Consider the following 20635-nt stretch of genomic DNA (forward strand, 5'->3'; position numbering starts at 1 on the left):
TGGTTTGGGCCCCCACCTTTGGCACCAAAGGTCCAATAAGAGCAATGAACGCTGCCTTTGGATCGAGGGGCAACTGGATGACTGATGGTCACTTCCTTAGGAAGTGCTCAGAGAGGGGGACCCAGCTGTGGGAGAGGCCCCATTGCTCACGGACTCTAAGCTACAGCCACCCACAGGGGCCATGTGGCCCATGTGCTACTCCTGCCACCTGGTACAATGGGTCAGAAAGAACACAGCAAAACCCATGTCTTAAGTCTGTTGCCTACAATCACAAGGAGATGCTGCCATGAAGAGTTATCATGGGCTGGAGGAGTGGCTCAAGTGGTAAAGCGCCTGCCTAGTAAGCACAAGGTCCTGAGTTCAAGCCCCAGTACCACCACCCAAAAAAAAAGTTATCTTGGAAACAAAACATGGGATGCCTTCTGCTAGAGGGGCGTACATCACCGGCGAGGTGTGGGAGGGGGGTCGCCCCTCCATCTGATGTGTTATTCAACAGGCCGGCACCCAGACCTGGGATGTGTTAACTCTTACATTTGTGCCCAAAAGACCCAAATTATTTCTGTCCAGTAGCAAAGAGTGCTCAAAGGGTGTAGCCTTCCTGCACCTGGACAGCAGCAAATTTGTAACTAACTGAAAACCTTCACCCAGCACTCCCAAATGACCATAAATAACCAGTCCCTCCAAGGTGCTTGGAGCCAGTTTTCCTATCCAAAGCACAGAATACTGTCAGGCACAAAAACAAATGAAATTCTGATCCATCCTACGACCTCATGAGCCTTCACAGGATGCTGTGAAGAAGCCCTGCAGGAGTCCACTCATCTGAGGTCCCCGGAGTGGTCGGATCCAGAGACACTGGGAAGAAGGACGGGGCTGCCAGCCGCTGGGCAGGGCAATGGGAGTGAGTGTTTAATGTGGACAGAGTTTTAACCTGCAAGATCAGAGTTCTGCAAATGGATGGTGGTGGCGGCTGTGCAACAATGTGAAGTGGCTTCATGCCACTGAATTGTGCACTTAAAAGTGATTAAGATGGAGGCCTGGCACGGTGGCTCACACCTGTAATCCTAGCTACTTGGGAAGCTGAGATGGGGAGGACAGCAGTTCCAGGCCAGCCCAGGTAAGACTCCACTCAGTGAAAAAAAGCTGGGCACGGTGATGCATACCTGTCATCGCAGCAACTGCAGAAACAGGAAGATCCAGATCCTACCTCCTAAATAACCGGACCGAAGAGGGCTGCAGGTGTGGTTCAAGCGGTGGAGCAAGCAGAAAGCCCCGTGTTCAAATCCCAGTACTACCAAAAGAAAATGGAAGAGAGGGGTTGGGGGGGCGGCTCAGTGGTAGAGCGTGTGCTCAGCATGCGCCAGGCCCTGGGACAGACCAGCAATACCAATGGCAACAAAAAGACCCAAACAGGGCCCAGTGATGATCCTGAAGGACATCATCCACATGCTGCACTCATCGAAATCGAGAAATCCGAAGACCACCATCAAGCAAGTAAAGCAGCAACAGATGCGCTGGGCGTGGTGGTGTAGGCCTGCAAATCCCACCACATATTCAGAGGCTGAGGGAGGAGGATCACAAGTTCAAAGCCAATCTGGGCTACATGAGTAAGACCATGTCTCAAAAAAAACAAGAAAACACAACCCAGGGAGGGAAGAGATTTGCGGATTCAGCAAAGGGTATTTGTCACAGTGTTTAAAGAATTCCACAAATCCTACTAGGAGGGAGAGGCAGAAGCCCAGAGCCAAACAACGTAGGCAAATGTTGTCCCCAGGAAACAGGGCCGCACCCGCTGCAGATGGAGGGGCAGGTGCTCACCTGTGGCCCCAGTTCCTCTGCCAGGTGTGCACCTACCACACAGACCCCAACCAGAACGTTCCCAGCAGCGCTGTTCACCAGCACCAGAGCGGAAACAAGCCAAGAGTCAGAGAAGACACAGAACCTGGAACAGCCCTGTGGCATCCACCACCCCCCACATGGCCTCAAAGAAAGCCCCAGTACTGAGCAAATGAAGTGCCTACTGTGTGCTGGGCCAGTGGGCTTCACCAACAGCAAACTCTTCCCCGTGTCAAAGTCAGGCTGGAGGCCCCACCTGACCTCCTTGCTGCCATGCAGGTGGCCAAGTTGCATAAAACCAGATCGAATTGTCACTTAGGATTTGCGCGCTGTTCAGAAGTTGTGCACCAATACTGCACGGGCCAATATCTGTTTTCGAGGTAAAGAAAGGCACGCGAAAGCAGTTTGAGAACACAACGATGAATTAATCAATGAGTGCTGCCTGTGCTTCAGTGCACAGAGGTGCAAGACCAGGTAAACGGTATCACTGTAATCATCGTTTCCGAGAGCCTTCCGTGCTGTCTCTAAGCGAGCCTGCACAAGTTTTTTAAATAGTGCTGGGGCTCAGGACAGGGTGCTTGCCTAGCACGTAGAAGGCCCTGGGCTCCAGCCTCACAGATGGAACACTGAAACAATAAAAAAAACAGGGGTGGAGGGGGTAGGGTGGCCAAGGCATCCTCTGGGACCCTTGTCCCCAGGGTCTAGGTACACCCCATCCTGCAGTACACCTGGCCCTGCCTGTCTGTAAGCCATGGACCCCAGTACTCCAAATGCCAGTCCTTCCAAGCCTAGACCCCAGCTTCCATGAAGGGGATGACCCCCGAATAACACCCTTCTCCCTCTTCAATGACATACATGCTGAGGCTCTTACACGAGTTTCCCTGAGGAAGCACAAGAGAGATGCCAGCACCCTGTCCTATAGAGGGAGAAACTGAGGCTCAAAGTCTTGCACACTGGGCGGGAACCACACCTGGATCCACAGACAGGACTCTAGGAGAAGGTGTTCCTGGGCCAGAAGGACAGCAAGATACAGGGGAATAGTGGGGAGACAGGTCAGCTCCTGGGCAGAGCCAAGGAGAGGCCTGCAAAGGCACTGCGTGTAAGTGGGGTGTTCAGCACCTGCGGCACAGCCCCTGCCCAGAACCCGTGTTCACACCTTGTCCGGACAATCCTGGCAAGGGAAGCCATGGGGAGGCTCAGGCATGAGCACCTGTCCCAGGGGAGCTGACATCCCTGTGACTGTCACTGCACACTGCAGCCGCACCTCTCTGATTCCCTAACGGTTCCCGGGGGAGCACTGAAGGTAAATATGTTAATTTGACTTCAATCACGGCTTAGAAAAAAAAAAAAAGCGCACACTCTATCAGTTGGGGCACAGATCTTGAAAACCATTCCTATGTGTGCACATCCACCTCCACCTCCACCACTGACCTCCACCTCCCGTCTGGGGGGACACAAAGGGCCTCAGGGCTGGACAGCACCCCAGTGAGCACGGTTCCCAAGGGGAGGCAGGATTTCCTATCAGGTCTGGCTGGCCCCCTGCCACCCGTGTGGCACGGTGCAGTGGGCGCTGTCCTTTGGCCTCTAGCAGAGGATGCTTCTCCAACCACAAGCTCCAGGAGCCATGCGAGCAGAGCCCTAGCAGTCCTCTGCAGGCCCAGGTGGTACAAGCTATGGGACATTAGGCCCCACCACTCAGCTGAGTGACAGGGACTCTGTCACAGTACAACCTGAGGGCAGGGCCCCGGGCCAGCCCCTCCAAACCCCCAACTGATGGCACCCAGAGGCCGAGTGGGAATGACATGGAGAACGAAGTCCACTCAAACAGAGTGGAAAAGCTACTTGGCCCTCAGGATGGGAGCTGGACCCAAGGCCACCCGGAGTTGGGGATGCCCCCCTCCCCACTGCCCATGAGGAACTGTCATCACAGCCCATTCCTGGGTGACAGTGTGGTGACCAGAGCCTAGAACATGGCTCCACAAGCAAGGTGGGGCTCTAAGACCTCTCCTACTGCCCCTTCTGTACCAAGGAACAGAGAAATCCCTGAAATCTTGAAGCCTGTAAGATGTGGAGCACAGTATGCATCCAAGAAAATCTCTAAAATCCAGGACCCAGTAGTCCCACGGGATAGGCCAAAACACACCATGGGTAGGGCCACAGCCCTGTACGCCATTTCCCTGGGGCTGCTCCTTGTAGTTGGCCACAGAAATACGGACCAGCCTGGAGAGATGCAAACAGGAATCCCAACCAAAAAGGGATGCTGAGAAGCACCTGCTGCACAAGGAGGAATGGACCCCATGCCACAGGCTACCAGAGACCTGGTGCAGAACCATACCCCATCCAGGATGTGCCAGGACACCTTACAAAGACCATGAGGGCCCCTGGATGCAGCCACACTGTACCAGGTGACGGAGTCCAGGCCAATCGCCAAGGAGGCCCTCTCCCCATTCCTATCTCTGTGCCCACCCTTCTCTAAGCCTGGCCCTTCACTGCCTCCATCAGAGATGCCCTCCCTCTGAATCCTCAATTGGATTCAGACCCAATCCAGGTTCAGGAAGTCCAAAAGGGCAGAGCACCGCAGTGGGGTCTCGTAATGTCAACTCCGTTGCTACGGTATTGATCCACCCTGCTCTGCAGATGCACGGCATTTAGCCCACAAAGGCCACGGTGTGGGGCTCTCATCAGTTTGGGGGATGGAAGGGTGTAGACTGAGGTTCACACTGGGATTCCAGTGGAGGCACTGCAGAAAGGGCACAGGGAGAGGAAACTGCACACCACCTCAGCGTCAGTCAGCCTGGACCTGGCGAAGCCAGCCTCACATACAAGGGGTGACCAGAGGACACAGGCCCAGGACACACCTAGCACAACAGACCCTCCTACTCCCTCTATCCTGAGCGCATGGGGAAAGTTTCATCATGGAGAACACCAGGCATGGGGCCAAGGATGGCACACAGCCCTAGGGAGAAGAAACAAGGATGCTACTATATCCCAGAACCAAAGAGGGACACAGGAAGCCATCCCCAGTGGAGGGATGCCAGGCCAAATGGAGCCCTCGATGGCCAGCTCAGGACTTTCCACACCCCCCCACCCCCAGCCCAGCCTCACAGCAGCAGCCTGAACTCCAAGGCACCTGCAGAACTCCAAGACCTCCACCAGGGAGGAGCCATCACCAGACCCAGCTTTGCAACACAACACTCTGCTGTCTGTCCACGAGGTCAACCCACCTCTGTGGGCCTTTGTTTACCCTTCTGTGAGGGGTTGGGTAGCAGACATTCCCCCCAAAGACTTTTGGTCCTGGCATGATCTGTGCAGTGTTGGGGGGCAGAGTTCAAGGAGGGCCCATCTGCTTTGCCTTCCCCTACATGGCATCAGGTGGTCAGAGGCAAGGAGCCTCAAATGCCAACCTCAAGTGCCAGCTCTGTCCCATCTGCTCAGTGGCCTTGAGTCAGTGGCTTGGGCTCATCTGTCCGCTCTGGCTGTAAAGGGCGCAGGCTGGTGTGCAGAGGGCTGGACCAACCTTGGCTTCACCCAGGAGGGTCATCTCCTGCAAAGCACTGGGCCCTGCCTTGGAGTCCTGTCAAACACAACAAAAAGGAGCTCAACTGTCTTGGTGGGTGCTGCTGAGCTGCTGGAGTCCCTCAGCTGTTCCAAAAGCCCTAAATGCCTGCCTCCCCAAACTGCCTCTCCTGCCAGCACCCTCCATTTGGGCACCCCCTCAGTGGCCCGGCTGGCTGCCAAGCACCTGGGACCCCCAAAGCTGCACGGTTACCACCCCACCATTCTGTAGCCAGCCTAAACCCCAGGGTTTACTTCTTTCCTTCTCCCCAGAAGGAAAAACAGATGCTACTTCCCCTAAATAGGTGATTTTATTTTTGCTCATTTTACATTACGGACAGTCCACTTGAAGACTAGGATTTCCTACCGACTCTCTCAGTCCTAAAACTTCAGGGTGCAAGGACACACGGAGTGTCTCCTGGCTCCAACAACACCTACCCAACTAAACATGCACGCTAACAGGAGTGCTTTTCTCCTGTTAGGATGGATAACCTTGCAAAGCGCCTTTCCGGCACTGACATGGAAGCTCGGGACCCCTTTCCTCAACCCCAGATGCAGAGCCATTTCTGGACCAGAGGCTTGGAACCCTCCCCTCTCCAAGAGGAGCGAGTGGACAAGTACAGGGGCCAGCAGGAGCTATTCTCCCAGAGTCCAGGGCTTTGTCCAGGCTGGTCTCAAAAGCTATCCTCTGGTGTCAGCCTCCCAAATAGCTGGGACCACAGAATCTGCCACCAGATTTTACCCCAGCCTGAGAGGGGATACTGGGTTTTCTTGCTACTTCATCCCAGCTGAGGCTAGTGGATGAGGAGGAGGCAGCCACAGAGAAAAGGGACGAGGGGCGGGTGGGCAAGTGCATCACTCCTGCATTGGGTTAAGTGGCATCTCCCCAAAATTCTTAGGCACACAGACTCTCAGAGGCAACGTCACGTGAAACCAGGCTCTCCGCAGGTGTCACTCATCAAGTTAGAAGGAACTATGAGATTTAGGGTAGGCCCACACTCCACCTCGCAGTATAGAGGGATGAGCCAGGGGGAGGTGCTCAGGCCATAGGGGCAAACCCAGGAGTGTCCTGTAAATAGCCACCCTCAGGATTAGCCACAATGAGAGCAAGGTCAGCCCTCCTGTCCTCTCTCAGCCTCCCTTGTCCTCTGATGCACAGGCCCACTCACCCTTCCACTTCTCGCACTGAGTGGAAGCAGCTTGAGACCCTGACAAGGAGCCAAGTAGAGGTGGGTGCCCTGCTCTTGAACCAAAATGAACCTCTATCCTTTATCATCACCATCTCAGGTATCCTGTTACGGCAACCGAAAGGGGACTGACACAAAAGCGGTGTGATGACGGATGCAGAGACCAGAGTGATGTGGACATGAGCCAAACACTGCCAAAGCTGCTGGGCCAGGCAGAAAGGACCCTCCCCTCCAGCCTGTGGAGGGAGCGTGGCCCTGCAACACCTTGACCTCAGACCTCTGGTCTCCAGAGCTGTGAAAGAACAAATTCCTGTGGTAAGCCCCCAGTTTGTGGTCCTTTGTTACGGCAGCCCCATGACATGCATTAACCTCTGCCCTGACCACACTGACCATGACCAGGGACCTGGCGGGGTTGAAGAGAGACCTGCTCAGAAATTGCTAGTATGAGAACCAGATGGCCCCAGGCAGCTCAGGGTCTGGAAATCAGAGGGGCCCTGGTGAGACAGGATTTCTTTCTCATCACTGCCAGGAGAGGAAAACAGGCTGGGCACACCCTCACCTCCCAGTTTCCCTACAGCCCCACAGCCTGAGGAAGAATGGGAGGGGCAGAGGTATGCCATCCCAGTGCCTGGGACAGGGCTCCTCCACACAGAAGCACCTGAGGGACAATGCCCACTTACGGCCAGGATGAGACCTGCCTTTCCAGGAATAGACAGTTCCGACACAAGCCAAGTCCTTCACATGCTACGTGCCATGTCCTCTGCCCCCCCACCCCCCACCACCACCACCACAGCCCTTAACCAGAGGCCCAGATGCTGGGAGGCTGCTTCAGAAACTGAGGCATCAACAGACATCTCCTTCAAGTGACCAGAAGCAAAATCCATAGCATCCCATCTCCAGGTGTGGGAAGAAATACTGAGGGCACAGTGTCGTATCTGCTATATTCCTACCCAAGAGGTAGCAGGTATACATCAGGAGGAAGCCACGGGCAGACCCAAACTGGGGGCATTCTGACAAACTGGCCTGGACCTCAGAGTCAAGATCATGAATGCTGAGAAGAGACCACAGACCATCCCAGACCAATGGGGCCTGAAGATACAGGGCTTGAGTAGATACTCCTTACCCTATTCGTAGCAGTGCCACACTTGACAGCGGCACAGTGGTGGCAACCTGTGTCATTAAGGAATGGGTGGACAGACACGAGTTGTCCACACTACAGGACATGACTAAGTCTCAAAGGAAGGAAATTCCAACACCTGCTGCAACACCTTGAGAACATCATACAAGCAAAACCAGCCAGTCACAAAAGAAACAGATTGAAATTGCTAATCTCAACATAGAAACTGTCTGAATGCCATCATGACGACAAGTAGAAAATGCCACGCCTGACCTCACCTGATGGGTCGTAGTCAAAACACAGGTGTGCTGGGTGTGGTGGTACACATTGTAATCCCAACACTGGGGAGGCTGAGGCAGGAAGACTGACAGTTCCAGGTCAACCTGGGCTACATAGCAAGACCCTGACTCTGACTCTGACTCAAAAACCCAAAGCAAACAAACAGTTACCACAAAAACTGCAAATGCACTAAAGAATATATAAGATTACCTTCAGGCCACATAAAAATTTAAGATTCAACAAGTAGCCAGCACATGGCCTCTGCAAAAATCTTGCATGAAGGACATCCCTGGTGAGAGATGGCGGGGCTGAGGCTGTTGTTGGGGGTTGGGGGTGGCAGGCAGGCAGCCCTCATCTGAAGGAGGCACAGTGAGGGGTGCAAATATAACTTACTCTCAATGGTTTATATGCTGGCAATTTCTCTGTAAGTTTAGGGATCTTTATTTTTTACCTTTTTTCTGAAAGGTCTGAACCAAAGTCCTCGCGTACCAACCCTGTGGTGAGCCTCCCTAACCTGTGACACTCTGTGGGTGCCATGCCTGAGACAGAGACCAACACAGCAAAGAACCAAGGCCAGAGTACCAGTCAGCCCTGCTCAGGAGAACTCCACAGGGGCTGGGACCCCCTCAGGCTGGAGGAAACCAGACTGCCTGGTCCCCAGCAGAAGGGGTGTCCATTCCGGGACCCCCAACCAGACTTCCAACAACCCTCATACATGATTCTCAGAACATGTGAGGACCCTCGGAGCCTTCTAAGCAGCAAGGGCAGCTGCCGGTTACCCCAAGAGGAGCCACATGCGAGGCTGCAGGGATCAAGGGAGCCCCCCAACTGCTCCAGGGCCTCCCACACAGTGTGGAGGTAATGCAAGGACTTTGGGGGGTTTCCCATTCCACGAGGAATCAGAGCAGCTCAGAGCTAAACCCCAGAGCAGCTTCCCATAACCTCAGGGGGCCACTAGCTTCTATCTTCTATGCAGCTAGTCATCCACATTGCAAAATGGGGCAGGAAGAGGAGAAACCTGAGGCCCTGCTGTCCACCAGGAGAGAGGCCAGGGTCCTATCACTTCTTACCAGGTGTGTGAAGAGCTCAATGCCCTGCAAACACCTTTTGTTTTCAGGCTAGGTAAGGCACCTGCTGGTCTGGACAGCACCTAGCCAAGCTCTGGGTTCCCAGGTCCAGACTGGACTTCCCCCCAGTCTGGTTTGGCCAGGACTGCAATGGTATCACATCCTCTCTGCCTACCCTATAGCCACCAGCCTGGAAGCTGTGACTGGAGTCCACACCATGCTGATCAGCCCTGTGCCAGCCTTGTCATCCTAGGGCTCCACCATGTCCCTGGTCCTATTGGCTTCCAGACCACTTCATGTGACACAGACTCACTACCAAACAGGGTTACAATAATTAACACAGTCCCTGCATCTCCTGTTCCAAAGCTTACATAAGCCATGGCCCCATTTCCCTCCTCTGACCCTCTCCCCAGCTGGACATCCCACCCTGCGCTGCCCTCCACACCCCCGGACGGGGCTTAGTGGAGTTGCCACAGGATCAGGCTGCGCTGATGGATTTTTGCTCCCCACCATACTAGACTGAATAGTGCCCCCCAAAACTTCACCTCCACCCAGACCCTCCAACTAGAACCTTATTTGGAAACAGGGTCTTTGTAGAACCATTAGTTAAGGATCCTAAGATGAGGTCATCCTGGATTTGATGTGGGCCCTAAATCCAAGGACGGTGTCCTTATAAGAAGAGGGGAATTTGGACACAGACTGGCAATGAGAAAAGGCCACGTGAGGAAGAGAAAGAACTTGGAGCAATGCCGCTAAGACCAAGGGGCGTCCAGTATTGCGGGTGCCACAGGGAGCTGGGAGAGGCTGGGTGGGTCTCCTCAGAGCCTCCGAGGGACCCCCTGCCTGCAGACGTCTCAGTCTCTGACTTCCGGCCTCCGGAACTGGGGGGGGAGGAATAGATTTCTGTGACTTTTCACACCTGATCTGTGAGAATAACGTATTCTGTTCCCTCAATGCCCAAGGGAGTCCACAACCGCCCCTCCACATGTCAAGTGTACACACTGCCCTCTGGAGCTGGCAGAGCCCTCAAGGCAGCCATCACGGGGAAGGGGGGAGAGTGGCAGAAAAGAGATGTCAAGTCACAGGGGGCACAGCAGGTGTGCACCCCCAGGAGAGGATACAAGGTGCCCTCCCCGGAGGAAACTGTGGAGCAGTACTGGTCAGTGGCCCTGGTGACCAGAAAGTGGGATCTTGTACCTGCTCATGGTTGCTTCTCCCACTTCATACATGGAGAAACTGAGGTCCAGAGTCAGGGCCTGAGTACAGTGGGGATAGACCTCAAATTCCAAGAAAACCCTGATTCTAAAACCCTGGCTCTGAGGGCAGCAACCACTCAGCTGGGGACACTCCTGGACAGCATCCACAGGACCCCATCCACCCCAAGCTGCCACAAAAGCTGGCCCAGGGAGAGAGCGCCTCTCCCTGCACACAGTGCTAGAGACTGCCTCTGCCCCAGGGAAGCTGGTCCCCGTCAGGTCCTTCCTTCCCAACCTTGCTACTGTACTGAGGTTCAGGTGACTTCACTGAGGGCCAGTGGTATCAGTTACACCACACTGGAGGCGAAGAAAGTGTATCTGGAGGCCTGCTGGCCTTTCGCGGTCACCAGGTGGACACTCTAAGAACCATAAATGGGTTCTTGCACTGGTCAGGGGCAGGGCATTTTTCCCCTAAGTTATAGCGGGTTACAGTGGCACAGATTCTTGGAAGGAATCTTCTGGTGACAGGACTAGGCCCCTTCCATTAGGACCGGCTGGAAAGAAGGACAGGTGTGAAGGACACACACCCTTCGTCAGTGGGGAGCCACCATCAGTCCCACCACACTGGATCCAAGCCACAGCCCACTGTTCCCTAGTAGCTGCCCAAGCCCCAGGAAATAACCAAGTCCAGTAGGATGACCACTGCACCCAGCCCAGGTGCAGTCTGTGGCCAGGTCCCTTCTTCAGGGACTGTCAAGGCACAGGAACTTATGAGTGCTCAGTCCAGTTACAGCCACAGTCACTGATACCTGGGATAGGAACCACCCCACATCCTAGCCAGGCTCCTAGGAGGCATTTACAGTCCCAGCCACAGAGGCACAGGAAGGGAAGGACTTGGGTAGCACTTAGCAGACACAGAGCCAGGCACAAAACGTGTGGCCTCTGGCTCACTTGGATCCCAGACCTTTGCTGGTCCACCGCACGGCACCAGCTGTTACTGTGTTCCCCCAGGGGTCCCGCCTGGGTGTGGAGGACCAGTGATGAGAAGGAGACTCACTTAACCCCAAGGACCGAAGGCTGGGGCATGACCCTTAAAGGTGCCCAGAGGCGCCAGCCTGGGCCCCCGCATCCTGGAGGATGCCCAAGCCTGTGGGAAATTTGCATAAATATTCCTTGCAAGTTAATATCATATTCTGATAATGATCTCCGCAGCAGAGCGGCTGGGCCTGTTACAACACTAAGTAATCATATTTTAAACTATGTTTCCCTTTATAGAAAGGTGTTGCGAAAACACACAGACATGAAATCTGTCTGCTGCGGCCAACTGCCAACCACCTGACCAACTCCCGTATCACTGCCGTGCCTGCAGCACAGCCCACTACAGCTGGTCCCAGGGATCCTGGTGGCTGCAGCCCATGGGCCACAACTCCCCCCCACCCCGCCAGGTGTCCTCCCTGCCCCTGCCAGGAGCTGTGTCAGGGGTCTCACAGAGCACTTAAAGTCCCACCAGCTGTGGGAAGGAGAGAGACCAGGGCTCCCCACTCCCTTGGCTCCTAATCCTGGTCTTGAGTCCTCCCCCCACTCCAAAACCTGTCATCCAGGGTTCAATAGGTGAGGCTCCCCCAGAGCCTCCATATTATCACAGGCTGGGGGGACTCCCATCACCCTCTCAGCCAGCACCTCGGCTCTTCCCAGGGAAGCCTCCTTCCTCTGGGCTGCCCCAATTGCCCCCCACACACCACCATCCCAAATGCACATCTTACAGCCAGGAGGACCTGGAAGGGCCACGGGCCTGCCCTCAACAGAGGAAGCCAGGAACTCCCATCTCTCACTTCTCTTCTTCCTTATTCAGGAGCCAGGGCCAAACACTCAACCTCTATTTTCTTAAAAGCTTTTTCCCCCCTTTTTTTATTTAAAAAAAAAAATCCAATTATAGCACAAATCTCTCAGCAGGGGTCAGTGTGGAATAAGAATAGCCCAAGTTAATGGACATGACACAGGCGAGATTAATGCCTAAAGGGTTTCAAAAGTTGTGTGATGCGGATTTCATTAACATTTTAATTGTAATGTATCTTTTTAATCTTCTCCCACCCTAATGGCTTTATATCCAAAAAGAAAAAAAAAAAAAAAAAACTGCTGACAACAACAAAAAGTATCGATATGCAAAATTTAACAAAGGCCCTGAGCAGTGCAAAGGAAGCAGATTAAATGTGCAGAACCCTTAACGTTGTGATTTGTAAGCGCCGGAGTTGGGAATGCAGCAAAGGGCTATTTCTTCCCTTGTCGGTACAGAGTAACCAAGGCGCACAAGGCCAAGGACAAAGCCCGGGGCAGATGCCCAGGGCCCTGGCAGGGAGGCATGGCAGCAGGGCTGCCCCCGAAGCAAAAGACACAAAGGATACTTCTGTCTCCTCCCCAGGGCAAGACAGGGTCGCCTCCTCCAAAGGCCACCAGCAGTACAGGCGTACAGACCAGGTCCAATCCCAGTCAGTGTCCAGGACAGGGAGTGAGGAGACACTTCCGGAAATACCAGGCAACAGGACAGAGCCCTCCGTCCCCTAAGGGGAGCGGGGTGGAGGGGCAAGGGAGAGACACAAAGGCCATCACTGTGATAGGAACACCAGCATCCTGTAGCAGCAAAGGCAAGCCTCAGCATTGGGCACTCGGCCCTAACACCCAGTCAAGGACCACAGGCAGCACTGGCCACAAAACTGCCTCCAAGTTTCAAAAATGGTGGTTCTCAAAGTATACTTGACCCTGACTACATAGGGCGCAGATTTTTTTTTTTTTTTTTTTTTTGTGACTAAGGTTTCAACTCCGGCTTGCTTGCAAAGCAGGTGGTGATCTACCACTTCAGCCACACTTCCAGTCCATTTTGTTCTGATTATTTTGAAGATAGGGTGGGGGGAGTCTCATGAACTATTTATGTGGGCTGGCCTTGAACCTCGATCCTCCTGATCTCAGCCTCCCAAATAGCTAGGATTACAGATGGTGCCAGGCAAGAGATTTTTGTTTTCAATCAACAAACATTATCTGAGGCCTGACTCTGCTGGACCTAATGCTTTGACCCAGATCCAGCTGTCCTTCAGAATGCTACCCCTCCCCCAAGACTGCAAGGGGTCCACCCCCACCCCAGGGCCCGGCAGCCCTGCAGACATGGCTCTTTGCTCACCCCAGTGACTATATATGGGCACTTTCAGGCCCCTCTGTTCCCGCCCCGGCCCTGCCTGCTTCCCAAGGCACAGGCGCAGCAGCTAGGCAGGCCTGGAGCTGGCAACCCACCCATGACCACGCGCCCTTCTGATGCCAGGGCCTGGTGCAGGGGGGAGGGGTGAGATTCCTTAGGAAACTGAGCCAACCTCTTCCCCTGGGCCTGGAAAAGTGCCTTCTTCTCCAGGGGAGTCCAGCCTCCCTTAAAGGGCTAGCACTTCCCCAAGACGGATGAGGGGTCCAGCCAGCATGGAGGCCCAGGCAAGGCCTGCTCATCCTCAGGCCCTGTGCAACAGGGTGGAGACCCAGGGAGGGCAGGTCACTGGCCCAAGGTCACACACCCTGTGTTGGTGAGTGACTCAGGTAAATATGACCTCAGGGTCCCAGCTCCCAAAGGCTCCCAAGGCCCCAGGCCTCCATGTAGACTCCCTGCCAGCTAGGCCCTGGATCTAGGTCCAGGCCTCCACCCGCCCTCACCCCCACCCCCACCCCCACCCCCCGCTTAGAGGCTTCCCTGGCTGGGGTCCTGGCCATCAGGGGACAGTGCTGAACTGGGAGTTCATTTCCCCAGATGGTCAAGGAGCCCACACTCCCAAAGTCCAGAACTCCTGAGTCCACCAGCCGGCAGCCTGTGAGGACCCTGCACACAGGTTGCCTCTTCTAAAACCCAAACTTTCAACCACAAAGTCAGCCAGGCAGCTCCTCCCACTCCCAGCTAGTGAGTGGCTGCAGGTGACACAGGGAGGAAGCCCTGGCCAGCAGGGAGCATATTTTGCAAATGACCTCATTGAGGGCAGGCCTGGGGAGTGAGAATTTGCTAAAAAAGAAACAGAGGTTGCCAGGATCCCTGTCCAGAGAGAACAGGCAGCAGCGGCCACCTCAACAGCTCACCTGACGGCTCCCAGTGCAGGGGCCCCAGACAAGGAGAACATAATCTTCAGTCTCCTCAGTGACTCTGGGCAGACTGAAGGAGAAAAGAAACCTGGGGGACAGGGAGGTCACAGGATGGGGTCACCCTCACCTCTGAACCAGATGGAGTGGACATAGGAGAGGAGACCTACCTACACTGGGCAAGAACCACCTCTGCCTGGAAGTGCCCAAAGACCAGACTGCTCACACTCAAGAAAGGACCAGAGGCTGTCCTGTAAAGCGTGGCAGAAGAGGGACGTTGTGTGGAGACAGGCCACAGGGCAATCTCCAGACCCAAGTGCGCCGGCCCTAAAACACGCAGGCCAACAGGACTTTGCAAACTCCCAAAGTGGGGTCACTGTAGCCCACCACACCAGGAGCAACTCAGGCTTCTTGCCCTCCTGAGCAAGGAATGTTCCCCTCCCTCAATTAATTACATGGCCACAGGGCTTTGCTCTCTCTCCTGAAGACCAGGCCTGGAAGCCTACCCCAGGGTTCCTCAGCTCAGGGCACCCCTTGGAAACATGGCCATTGGAGCCAGTGTCCAGGCCCCATCCTGGCCAGCTTCAGGCCTCTGAACTGGAAGGCAGGCTACCTCATCCTGAAAACCAAGCCGTGGTGAGAGACCAGTCTGGACCAGAGACACTTATCAGCTACCAAAGCAAGGGTGGGTACAGGCAGAGCAGTGAGAGCAGCACTTGGGGTAACCATGGCAAGTTCCCAAATGTGTGTTTTACACTAGGGGTCTATGGAAAGTCAGAGGCCATGATCTGCGTGCGCGGTGGTCTGTGGTCAGCTCTCGGCCCTACCAGCTTTGGAAGCCTGGTGGCTCTTCCCTCCCACCACAGCCCGAGTCAACATCAGACTCACATGGAGAGCTCCCTGGAAGCCAGTGGGATGGGACAGCAGAGGCCAGGCGAGAGGGCATGGGGTCACTTCAAAGGCTGTAAGACGCCTTTGAGACAGGGTATACCGCAGACAGGGTAGGGCTGGCTGAGGGGAGAACAGGCCTCTGCCTCATTGATGGTGACTTGAGGCAGCCTCAGTGTCCTATGCATTTTGGAATCACTGGGGCCAGAGATACAGACCCCAGAGGCAGGGGCTCCTAGTGGAGCCCTGGGTATACATCCTGCTAAGGACAAAACCATCGTCCTTATGTTTTGTCCCATGGGTACTGGACCCTAGGGTGGGGCCAAAGAAAACTCCAGAAATCACAATGACCACTCCCTGCCAGTGCAAGACACAAATCAGGCACAAAGGACCCCAGAGGCAAGCACAGCCTCCGCACACCAGCTCAGCACCTGAAATCATTATCCTTATAGGAATAACTTCTAGTCTGAAAACCCAGAGGTTTGGCAAATTAATCAAAGTCACCCACAAGCCCCCTCCCAGGGTGGGCTGCGGGGGGGGGGTAGAGGGAGGGCCTGCACCCCCTGCCAGCAGTCTCTAATAAAGAACTAGGGTTCCTTCGAGCAGCCAAGGAACAGCCTGGCGTTCCCACTCACTGCAGCATTAGCGAGTCTCTGAGCCCTCTTCCCAGCGCTCTCAATGACTGCAAGCTCACAGAATCAGTGCAGACAGACACCACCATGGACAGCCTTTGCCCAGCCCGCATCCAGCACCGTCCTGCCTGGGGTTGTGACCACTGAGAAAAGATCCCTGGCTACTGAAAGGTGACAAGTGATATCTTGTTCTACTTGTGCTAATTCCAACCAGCTGGCTGAACGACCAGGGGCCAGCTGCCTTGGGTCTCACTTCTTTAATTTCCTCGGCCTGAGCTCCAGCAAGGTGGCATCCAACCACGGAATGACCCACAAGGAAAATGCCAGAGGACCTCCTAGAAGAGACAGGCAGTGAAGGGCTCCGTGGGCCTCAGAAGAAGACTGTTTTTGGGACGGTGGCACAGGATTGCTGGCTGCCCGATTTCTAGACAAACAGACCTTGTATCCCATCTGTGAAATGATCAATGACAGTCCCCATCCCTACCCTCTTCCCCCACCCCCTGCCCAAGCATGTCCTGAGGCTAAAAGACCACAAAGACAGTGCACAACCCCATGGAAAGTGGGGCTGGTCATCTGGCCCAACCTGAGAACAGTAGGGAAAGGTGCTCAGGAGCTTGCAAGACCAAGAAAAGAGGTCAAAGAAAAGAGAGTGGAGACCCAGAGGTGACCATGAGGCAGGAGAGCATGGCCCAAGGGCTGCACCAAGAGGCCTCAGAACGGGATGCTGCACACAGGTGCTCAGAAGAACCCAGCCCCCACCCCTAGGGGTTCAGCTGGAACACTGGTCAGAGCACACCTGAAAGCCACTACAAAGAGGACACTCAATAAAACATTTCCAAGCCCCTGACCTCAAGCCCGGGAGGAGGTTGCGGCAGTGGGAGGGCCACCAGCTTCAGGGAATGGGACCTAAGAGGCCACAAACCCACAGGTTCAAGAAGCACCAGTAGGAAAGAATTGGCAATCATTAGCGTGGGACCAACTGCTCTCAGAGCCTAGCGGAAGGGCTGAGAGGTGACAGCCAGCTGCGTACCCCCACAGGAAAAGTAGGACCCTAAGTCTGGGCCTTAGGTGAAAAGCCCAGCTATGGGGTGGGCGGCAGCTCGGGGTCCCTATGAGTTACTTGGAGAAGGGGCTCGGGTACCAAGACCTTAACTCCAAAGACTCAGAAGCCGAGGACAAGCAAGAAATAAGCCCCCTCCCACTGCAGCCGGACCTCAGTTTCTCCCAATTGGCTCAGAACGAGGACCACCCTTACTCACGAAGGGGGTCCACCTGGACCCCAGAGGGACCCCGGAGGGGCCCCGGAGGGAGGGGCGCGCGGCCAGACCCGCGGTTGCCTCCAGTCCTCCAGGGAGGGGTGTGTCCCCTTCGCCCTGGCCGGGGGGGGGGGGGGGGAGCGAGTCACCCCCGGGGCTTCCACGCCGCGAAGGGCTGGGCCCGGTCACTCCCGTCCGTCCCAGGCAGGCCGTGGCCCGAGAAACCAACGGGGAAGGAAGACCCCAGGGCGCCCGGAGCTGGGGCGGGGGGGGGGGGGTCTGTCCAGAATGCGCTGCCCGGAGTCCTGGCTTCTGGGCGGCCGGGGTCGGGAGCGTCCCCGCCGGGACATTCCCCTCCTTTCCCCACCCCCGTCCCCCGCCCCGGTCCTCCCGGCCTCTCGGCCCGCGCCCGGCTCCTGCGCGGACGCACTCGAACTCGGCCGCACCCCACGGCGTCGCGCGGGCACTGCGGCAGGGCAGGGCGGCGGGCGCGCAAGTTGGGCGGCCCGCGCCCGGGAGTTTGCGGGAAGTGCGGCGGGGCGGCGGGGCGGCGGGACGACCCGCCCGCGGCGTAAACAGCGCGGCGCGCGCCAAGTTGGCCGTACCTGCGGGCGCCCGGCCCGGTCCGGCCTGGGCAGCTGCGGCGCGCCGCCCGCGGCAGGAAGTGTTCCGGCGTCCCCGCGCTCCGGCGCCCGCGGACTTTCTCCGACCTCGCCCAGCACCGGCGGCCGCACCGCTGCGGGGGCGGGGCGGGGCGGCGCGGGGGAGGCGCCCGCGGGCCGTTTAAAGGGACAGCGCGCCGCCGGCCGCGCGCGCGCACTCGTCTCCAGGTGGGCGCCCGGGCGGGGGCGGGGTGGGGGGGCGGCGGCCAGCGGGAGGAGGGATCACGAGCCCGAGTGCCGGGAGCCTGCGGGCGGGACAGCGCCCAAGGCCGGGATGAGCCGGCGGACAGGACGGGGACCTGGGACGTCCCCCTCCTCCCTCCCCTCGTGGCCCTCCCCTGCAGCGTCCCCTCCCCCGCGGCGGCCGCATTTACACTAGCCTCGGGGATGGGGCTGCGGGCGGAAGGACCCCGGGGCGCCTGCAACCTTGGGCGAAGCATCTCGGGACACTGGAATCTCCTGCCCCTGAACTGCCCGCTGCTGGGAGGAGGCCCAGGCTGCATTCAGGCCCGGTGTGATCCAGGCGTGTTAACAGTTACTTTGGCTGCGGTCTGCATGGCGCTCTGTTTGCCCAAGGCCATGCTCTTGTGGACGGAGATCTAAGTTTAAATCAAGCTCACAGAAATAAAACTGGCCACACTCCTGAAAGGACCGAGAATCCTCCCTTAGTTGCCCCTTCCAACCTATCGCTCTGTCGGGACAGGCCCCAGTGGTCCTCGGGGGCCAGAGCCAGCCTTGACCCGGCACCCATACAAGGGTCCTTAGATGAGGCGGCATTAGGATTGAGGTCATGAGCAAGGTCACTGGGAGGAAGGGGGTTAAGAAGACACCCAGCTGCTCCACCCCCTCCCGAAGCACACTCCTGGCAGTTAGCCAAGGTGATCCCTAGGACACTGGAGCAGACGCTTGAAGGAATATCCCTGACTGAACTTCAGGCTAAGTCTTTGTCCTCTGTCACAGACTGACCCTCTTTCTGAACTTTGGAGTCTACACAGCTCTGCTTCCAGGAACACCCAGACACACCAGCTCACTCTGCCCAGCGCAGTCAGGCTGATGTGTTTAGTGGAGAGAGCCCTGCATGCTGGAAACACGTGGCTTGCCTCATGGTCACATGGGTATGTGGTCTTGATTCAAGAGGAGGGGCAGCAGAGCAACGCCTTAGTTGCCACCTGCTCCGCACAGGTGTGCGCAGGAAATCTCAGGGGCTCAGGTCGGGGAGGAGGGCTCTGAGCAAGCCTGTGGGCCTGAGGGCGATAGCTCAGCCGCCTCTGAGGATGGAGGGTTTTCCCTGGCTCCTGAGTGTTACTTAAGATGTCAGCTGAACCATGAATCAGTGAGACAGACGCCTCTAGCCACTTCCAGCCCTGAGGTAGGCCACAAAAAGCAGCCTTCTAAGCCCACGGTTCTCCAATGACCAAGTCGGGTCACTGTCGGGACAAGAGGGACCCACAGAGGGTCGAGATGGGGCAAACTGTCCTCTACACACTCCTAGCGGGGCTCTGGCTCACTCACCTCCTTGTACATTTGTTTTCATCGCTTTTATTTTCTAAATACCTAAGAAATAATTTTTTTAACAAATTTTTGTGGTGGGGGGGTGGAGAGCAAGGACTCTACCACTGGGCTACATCCCCACCCCAAGAAATTCTTCTTTAATGAAAGACATCAGGAAAACACTGAAAAGTTTTCAGAAGACACCAGCTATCCAGAAAGCTATTTCCCGTGGATGCCTGAGCTGTGCATCCTCTGTGTGCATCAGCCAGCTGATACTTGCACAATGCAAACGCAAACATGGAACACCGATTTCAGCCTGTGCTACATGTTCTGAGTACGCGCACAGTACCTAATTTAATTTTTACAAAAACCCTTCAGGATCAGCGTTCTTTATTCCTGTGTTACAGATAAGAACCGTTCAGTTTAGGAAGAACATGCCAGCCGGGTGGGGTGCACTAACTCAGCGTTCTGCCAGGCACTCTGCAGAAGGGATCTTGAACAGGGTGTGGTCTCCACAGCTCTTTCCCTGCCGTTGGGTTTGATCTCCAGCACAGGAAAAATAAATAAATGTAAACAGCAGGCCTGCTGCTGGCTGATATGCAGGCCCAGAGATCGTGCATTTGTGGAATCTGATTGGGGTTCATACCCAAGTGCTGATCTCGTTTTCCCTGGGCTCTGGACAGCTCAGGGGCTCCTCCCCTGAGGACTGTGGTCCTGGGGCCTATGTATAGATTTCAGGAATGCAGGAGTTGGCATGCAGATGTGTGGGCCTGCAGGCTGTGCTGCCCCAGTTCTGGGGACAGGCCTGCTTTCTTCCATCCAGACTCATTTAACAGTAGCTTCCTCAACATGTGACATGGCCCTGTCACCTTCCTCACATGCCAGATCCAGTCTGTCCCCATCCTGACTGTTCTGCCTTCAGAGGCCTTCTCCAGCCCCTCTATATAAAAGAACCATGTGGGCCAACTGACACTTCCTGCTCTGCAGCCACTGCGGGTACCCGGCCCTCCATTTGTCCACCGTCTTCTCTCTGGCCCAATGGAATACCTGGCCTGGAGCTGGTGCCCAGGGATGTCTGCAGTGTAAGAGCCTGAGGCTTTGTCAGCCTCCTCCCTGTTCTCAGAGGCTGCCCGGTGATGCCAGACCCTTTCTTGGAAGGAGCAGAGCCCCCTCCCCTCCCACCTAGAGGGGTAGGTGCCTCTACCCCTGTCCTCAGGCAAAGTCAGACCTTCCACAGGCTCCAGATCCTCAGCTCTGAAGCAGGGCTGAGAGGCTGTGGCCTGCATAAAGTACTGGGTTTCCCCCAGCTGACCCAGCATGCTTTCACCAGGCCTGGCCTGACCCGTAGCCCCTGGGACCCCTGCATGTCTT

The 20635-nt window shown here is 56.0% G+C and overlaps 1 protein-coding gene across 1 annotated transcript in view; it reads right to left on the reverse strand.

Annotated features, from left to right (window-relative positions):
• Nacc2 (NACC family member 2) overlaps positions 1-17840 on the reverse strand; it is a 71439-nt gene extending 53599 nt beyond the window's left edge. Inside the window, exon 1 of the mRNA XM_074052821.1 lies at positions 17717-17840. The gene's annotated coding sequence lies outside the window, so the exon portion shown is untranslated. The remainder of the gene's footprint in view (positions 1-17716) is intronic.
• Between the last annotated feature and the right edge of the window lie 2795 nt (positions 17841-20635).

The sequence above is a fragment of the Castor canadensis genome, chromosome 13 (assembly GCF_047511655.1).
Source record: "Castor canadensis chromosome 13, mCasCan1.hap1v2, whole genome shotgun sequence".
NCBI lineage: Eukaryota > Metazoa > Chordata > Mammalia > Rodentia > Castoridae > Castor > Castor canadensis.